At 37.6% G+C, this 7,471-nt stretch overlaps 1 pseudogene; it reads left to right on the top strand.

The window, feature by feature from the left end:
• Nucleotides 1-5,138: 5,138 nt before the first annotated feature.
• LOC129774514 (uncharacterized) lies at nucleotides 5,139-5,973 on the top strand (annotated as a pseudogene).
• The last annotated feature ends 1,498 nt before the right edge of the window (nucleotides 5,974-7,471 follow it).

The following is a 7,471-nucleotide window of genomic DNA, read 5'->3' on the forward strand; positions in this document are numbered from 1 at the left end:
GAAACCAATTTTTTAGAGCACACAGATTGGGTAGCGAAATGGTTCGATTAAAGAACATTTCCCCGCTTCCGTTTATTAAAGTTCCCACTACAAAAGGTTACATGAAACTATTAATCGATTGCGGAGCAAATATAAATATAATTTCGAAAAAATGGGCACTCAATTCTGGCAAGAAAATTTTCAAAATTCCTCAACAACCTGTCAAAGGAGTTACAGGAAAAAATGTTATTTCTGAAGTTACCCATCTTGCAATTTTTTCACCAGTGATCGAAGACACTTACGAATTTTCAATTTTTTGACTTCCATACATTTTTTGATGGAATTATAGGTACAGGTATAATCTTCAACAAGCTTTTCAACCTTATCTCAAATCAAGAAATTCTGCAAGTATTCGGTAGAAACCATACATTAAACATTCCTATCCATTTTTATACTCCTACTCCTACACCCAGGAAAATAAACTCCGTAACTGTTACAGAAAAAGTCAGACTCAATCACCTTACTGAACAAGAAATTTCAAAGCTAATACCCATTCTGAAAAAATATAATGAAATTTTCCATAACCCTAAAAGCACCCTTTCATGTGCCACAAATGTGAAATGTGACATTCGCACTACTGACGATTTACCAATTTATCAAAAAACATACCCCTATCCCATGGCCTATAAAGATGAAGTGGACAAGCAAATGAAAAAACTTATCGAATCAGGAATTATAAGACCTTCTAGATCACCCTGGAATTCCCCAGTTTGGATCGTTCCTAAAAAAATGGATGCCTCTGGAGAAAAAAAAATTCGACTCGTTATTGATTACAGGAAGCTGAATCAGAAAACGATATCTGACAGGTATCCAATGCCTGAGATTTCAAATATTTTAGACCAACTAGGAGGAAACAAATACTTTTCAACTCTTGATTTGGCATCAGGATTTCATCAAATAAGGATGAATCCTAAAGATGTAGAGAAAACCGCTTTTTCGGTCAATTATGGAAAATACGAGTTCATTCGTATGCCATTTGGCCTCAAAAACGCTCCCGCTATTTTTCAGAGAGCGATGAACGATGTGTTACGTGAGCACATTGGCAAGCGCTGCTACGTTTATATCGATGACGTAGTTGTATTCGGAAAAGATCTCAACGAGCATAATGAAAATTTGAAAATTGTGTTGCAAACTTTGGAAAATGCAAACCTGAAAGTTCAATTAGATAAATCGGAATTTCTCCACACTTCGATTGAATTTCTAGGGTATATTATTTCAGACAAGGGCATTAAACCCAACGAAAAGAAGATAGAGGTAATCAAAAATTTTCCCGAACCGAAAAATTTAAAACAGTTGAGAGGATTTTTAGGTCTTGTTGGGTACTACAGGCGATTCGTGAAAGATTTCGCTAAGATAGCGAAACCACTAACAAATCTTTTGAGAGGGGAGAGAAACCCTGATTCTAAAAAACAAATAAGCTTTAATCAAGATGAAATTAAGTGTTTTGAACAAATGAAAATGATTCTTACAAGTAATGACGTGCTCATTTATCCTGATTTTACTAAACCATTCCTTATTACAACAGACGCATCAAACTTCGCTGTTGGCGCTGTGTTGAGTCAAGGTGAAATTGGCAAAGATAAGCCAATCCACTTTGCATCCCGAACTTTGAACAAAGCTGAGGAAAATTACTCAGCTACCGAGAAAGAGATGCTAGCCATCTATTGGGCAAATCAAAAAATCACTTGACACAGAGTCAGCCCTAAAATATAATAAACTGCATCATCAATCTGTATTTGACTGTTATTTTTGTCGTTCAAGTTCTCATTCAATTTGAGTTTTAGTTTTTTGATTAAAGCCTTGTGGTATAACAGATAGAAACCGTTGTAGAGCTAATACAGCCATTTAGTTTTTCCTGTAATTGAAGTGAGCAAACTAAATCGTTAGTCAAGATGTCAACTCCGTCAACAAGCCAAGATATCAATAGCATCGATGATGTTCGTTCTGTTATGAATGAACTTGTGGGAATGCTAAATCGTGATGAATTTAGAACTTTCTTACAGCAATCATTAGCTGACTTTGAATATCAAGGCCTTAATGTAGTGGGCATAGCTAAGGAGATATTTAGAAGAGGGTTAGTAGGTGATGGCCGAAATAGGGATGCTGTCAGGAGGGACGCTGCTGCAATGATTATCTTGTTCTTGAGCCGTGGTAACAATGTGGATAAAATGTTAATGCGCGCTAACGAAGCAGGACGCTCTAGAATTTCAAGTCTGAAGAATAGGTATGCCCTTGCCAACAATGTTGGTAGGGGAGGTAACACCGTCATCACTTTATCAAGAGTAGCTGCTGTATTCCCCCTCATGACTTTGACTATCTTGAGCTTTGATGACCTAGTGATCCCCAGAGCAGTGGCGCTGTCAACAACTGAATTCGAAGAAAGTTTTCCAAAATCTTTAAGGACAGTTATTGCCGCATCCGTGTTCCCAACAGGAGAACTGGGGGCAAGGCTTATGAGGGCATTGCTTCTTTATTTGATAGAGGAGAATAAGCTGCTGAGTAATACCGCGGGATTGGCAGATCATGACATCCTATTGAGGGTCCTACCATTTGCTAGAGCGTCGTATGTTTCCAGCATAGTCCCACAAGCGAATCGCCTACAAGCTTGTGTTAATTTACAGCTGCTATCAGGATCTCCTCCAGCGATCTCACCAGATGTTGTGGTTGCTGTTTCTACTTCGACAAGCAGGTTCCCAACGCCTGATCTTAGTTTCATTGAGTAGATTGTCATTTAACAAGGGCCAGCCATTAGTTTTAATTGGTAACTTCATAACGGGATTAGACATTAAGCATATATCTTATACTTGAGACTAGGAACATAATTCTATGATTAGAGATAAGCATGTTTTGTAGGAAGTTAGATTTCATCTATAACAAAATGATAAACAGAGGGTAAACACTAGTGTTTTAAGTTTTAAAGAGATAAATTTACAATAGAATCTTTAGAGTTAGGTTGATTTTAGTGTAATGTTTTAGTAAGTGTAGGGCTGGTCTTTGTGTAAAAAAAAAAGAAAAAAAGGGGGTCTTCGTAGCCTAATTAGTTGCGTGTCCGCTACTAAGCGAACGATCATGAGCTAATAACTCAGGGCCCCTCAACTGACCATCTTTGTGTGTTATTCTAGCTACTACGTCCACGCAACAATCATCATGTGTCGGTAATCCCAGTCCCTTACCGCTCATATTACAATCTGCTGCATCGGTAATTGGTGCTAATTCTAACACAGCAATGGAAGCCTCATATCAGCAGTCCCGTTGTGAACAGTCCAACTGTGAACATTCGAACAATAGGAATATTCTAACGCCGAAAAAGGCGGCATGTGTTGTGTATCGATAGAAATGGAATACTCGGCATGTGTTGTGTATCGATAGAATTGGAATATTCTTAGGCCTAAACAGCTACTGTGTCATACATAAAAAAAAACAAATGTTTATCGATGGATAGGAATCTTAAGCCTAAATAATATACAACAATAGTTATCTTAACATAAAAATGTATACGAATAAATTCGGCTCTGTGACAGCTGAATTGCTAAATGAGCCTAATAAACGGATGGGATAAAAAAAAAATCTATTGGGCACTTAAAGTTTTCAGAAATTACATTTATGGACAGAAATTTAAAATCGTCACCGACCATCAACCGTTTCTTTGTCTCCACGAAACGTTAATGCAAAATTAAAAAATTGGAAATCTTACCTGGAGAAACACGATTATGAAATCGTGTATAAACCTGGTAGTAGCAACGTTGTTGCGGATGCCTTGAGTCGCATCCAAGTTCATTCGTTATCCCCTACCCAACACTCAGCAGATGACGATGATACAAATTATATTTTATCTACAGAAGCTCCACTTAATGCCTTCCGTAATCAAGTCATCATTGAAAAAGTTAATAGTCATCCAGACACAATAGTAACACACCCTTTTCCAGGAATACGTCGTACTGTCATAAGAAGAACTAGCCTGACTGACCAAATTTTAGCAACACTACTTAAAGACTTTTTCGATCCAACAAAACTAAACGGTTTATATACCTCCGAAGAGATCTTAGGAAAACTTCAAGAGGTCTACAAACAGTTTTTCAGTCGAGCAGGTGTCCTAAAAATTCGGTTCACACAGAAAATATTAAAAGACGTTTCAAACCCGGAAGAACAAGAGAAAATCATAAGTGAAACTCATCAAAGAGCTCATCGCGGTATAAATGAAAACAAAGAACAAATTTTGCGAGAGTTTTACTTTCCAAAGCTCACGCAAAATATTCGAAACTTCATTCGAGTTTGTGACGTTTGCAATATATCCAAATACGATCGACATCCACTCATAATACCGATTCAAGAAACCCCGATTCCAAGATATTCATTTCAAATTGTACACATCGATATTTTCCAAATTCAAGAACAGTATTTTCTTTCAAGCATCGATAAATTCAGTAAATATGGACGCATGGTACCGATACGATCTCGTAACGCGACTCATGTGGAAAAAGGAATGTGGACCACACTCACATCCCATGTAGTTCCGGAGTCAATTGTAGTTGACAACGAAAGAGGTCTTCAATCTCCAAACATTCGTGGTTGGATGGCTGAGTTAAACATTCAGGTATATCGGACACCAATCCACAAGTCAGAAGTCAACGGTGCAGTAGAACGGTTTCATTCTACCGTCATAGAATTGTACCGAATTCAAAAACAACTTTCTCCCGACACAACAGTTAGAAATCTCATTCAAACAGTCATTGAAAAATACAATAACACCATTCACTCCTCTACATCCATGACACCCAAAGAAATTGTATTTGGTAAAACGAGGAACCCAAACCAACAGATCGACCCCGACAAATTAGAAGAAATAAGACAAAAACAATACGACGAAATTTTGGCAAATTTGACAAAAACACAGCAAACTCAATTAACGACATTTAACAAAAACAGAATTGAACCACCCGAACTCGAAATAGGTAAAGAGGTGTTCGTGAAGGACAAAATAATAAGAGCTAAGCATAAACCAAAATTTAAAAAACACTATGTTCAACAAAATAAAAATGTTACATTTAGAAACGAACAAAATTCGAAATTACATAAATCTAATGTAAAAAATATTAATATTAACTGATTACAGGTTACCCCTTGTTCTGGGCCAAAACATTGAAATTCACAACGTAAACGAAGAACCAGTGGCGATAGTAAAAATAGGAGAAGCAAAAATTATAGAAGGATATCAGAAATATGTTCATGCGATTAACATAACAGCAATAGAATTATCAATATCAAAAATGGAAACGCACCTCTCGACAATTCACATTAGTTATCCCGACTTAAACAGATTATTTGATCAAAAAGTGAACGATCTGAAAGATCGTATCGAACAACTCAAACCAAAGACGAGACAGAGACGATGGGACGCATTAGGACGAGCATGGAAATGGATGTCCGGCTCACCAGACGCTGATGATTTACGATTAATAACTAATGAAATAAATGCAGCTGTAGACAATAGCAACAAACAAATCTTAATAAACGATGAGATGTTCGGTAATCTGAATAATTTGACAGAAGCAATAAATGAACTAATTAAGGCAGAATCAAAAAGCTCTACACTAGCAATAGAAAAAGCCCAGATAATAAATCTAATTTTGACATCTTAAACGATCAAGTATCAGCAATTCAAGAATCAATAGCATTTGCCAAAGTAGGAATAGTTAATTATAAATTACTATCCACGGATGGAATCAGACAAATAGATGAAACTCTCAGTAAACAAGGCCTACACACAGAACTCCTTGAAGAAGTGCTCAACCTCGCGAAGGTGACCATTGAAAAAGACAACGAGATACTGCTTTACGTAATCAACGTACCTACATTTTACCCACAAAACTATGATGATATTAGAATTGAGGCAATCTTCAAGAAATCAGAACGCATCCAACTAAAGGGAAATAACTACATCAAAGGATCTACAGAACTTCTACTCCCGAAAAACCCATGTAAACGATTTGGCAATTGGAGCCTTTGTTACAGATCAGACCTAGAAGATGTTTCCGAAGACAGATGCATTTCTAAAATAGTCAAGGGAATAGAAAGCAGATGCACATATGAACACGTTTCTACACATCCACCTACAGTCCAACTGAGCCCGATGACGGTGCTCCTTAACGACATCAATAACACTCTACATAACACGTGCGGAATTACCGATAGAAACCTGACCGGCTCTTTCATCATCGTATATCGAAACTGTTCAATATCAATTGAAAAGTACAAGTATGCTAACAATATCATCAGAACAATCAATCAACGAATCTTCATCCCATCCACAAGTTTGATAGTGATGCAAGAAAGTGTAGAAAACAAAATTGACGTCCACTCACTTCACCAACGACAACACCAGCATCTTAAATATTTGGAACATTTCAAGTCAGAGACAACCGTGCATAGTTGGTCTCTCATAGGAGGATTTTCATTTTCATTTACGTCCATAATCCTCATCATAATTTTCATTCTGATCAAACTTCGATCCCAAGGCACAGTAGTTCAAATCAACCAAAGAATGAATCAACGGATCCCATAGAAGCAGTGAACACGCAGTACTATCAACCGGCATCTTCATATTTAGCCAAACCAGCAATTTAACGTTGACCCAGGAGGTTCAACACTCGAAGGGAGAGCAGTTATCACCAGACCCACGAAGCTATGATTCGCTAGCAAATAAATAAAACACCCCCGGCAATCATCACGCGAGCAGCGTGCAGAATCCCAGAGCACATTTTCTGCTGACTCAGATCAGCGCATATATTCTTCGAATCAGAGACGATAGCTTTAAGTATACAAATCAAAAATGTAAACCAAATCGAGAAGAATAAAGTTCAGTTTTATCGAGAACTCCGAGTAGAGCGGTTGGTTTTTTTAAAAAGCCGAAATACCGCAAGGAATCATAATTTGCATCTTCATCATGCATTATTTTTCAATAACCCAAAAACGATATTGCCTAGAAAGCAATGTTAAAAACATTGTTTCCAAACGACCCAGAAGCAAATTATTGCTTCACACTCATTCATCACTGGGTCATAAAATATTATTGCTATTCGACACTTTTCCTTGTTTATTTTTCTGTCTCTCGCCGCATGTACGCTTTGCGTACAAACAGCGATTCGTCTTCCGCATGGGCTAACACATGGTTACCATAAAGAACCATCTGGTTGTTTTCCAAACACCGATGGTGGCTTGAGTTCGGGTCAACGATAATTTAGGTTATTATATAAGCTAGTTGGTAAGCAAAGAATACACGGCAGTTCAATTTTAACCATCAACCCGGAATGATTATTCAGTTTTCCGAAACATCCCGCTCCGGAGAAGGAGAAGCCACGATTTGGCGACCGTGACAGTGTCTGTCAGCGCGGAACCGCGATACTTAGTGATACATGCGCGAAACCGCAATTGA

This window comes from Toxorhynchites rutilus, chromosome 3, assembly GCF_029784135.1.
Source record: "Toxorhynchites rutilus septentrionalis strain SRP chromosome 3, ASM2978413v1, whole genome shotgun sequence".
Classification (NCBI taxonomy): Eukaryota; Metazoa; Arthropoda; class Insecta; order Diptera; family Culicidae; genus Toxorhynchites; species Toxorhynchites rutilus.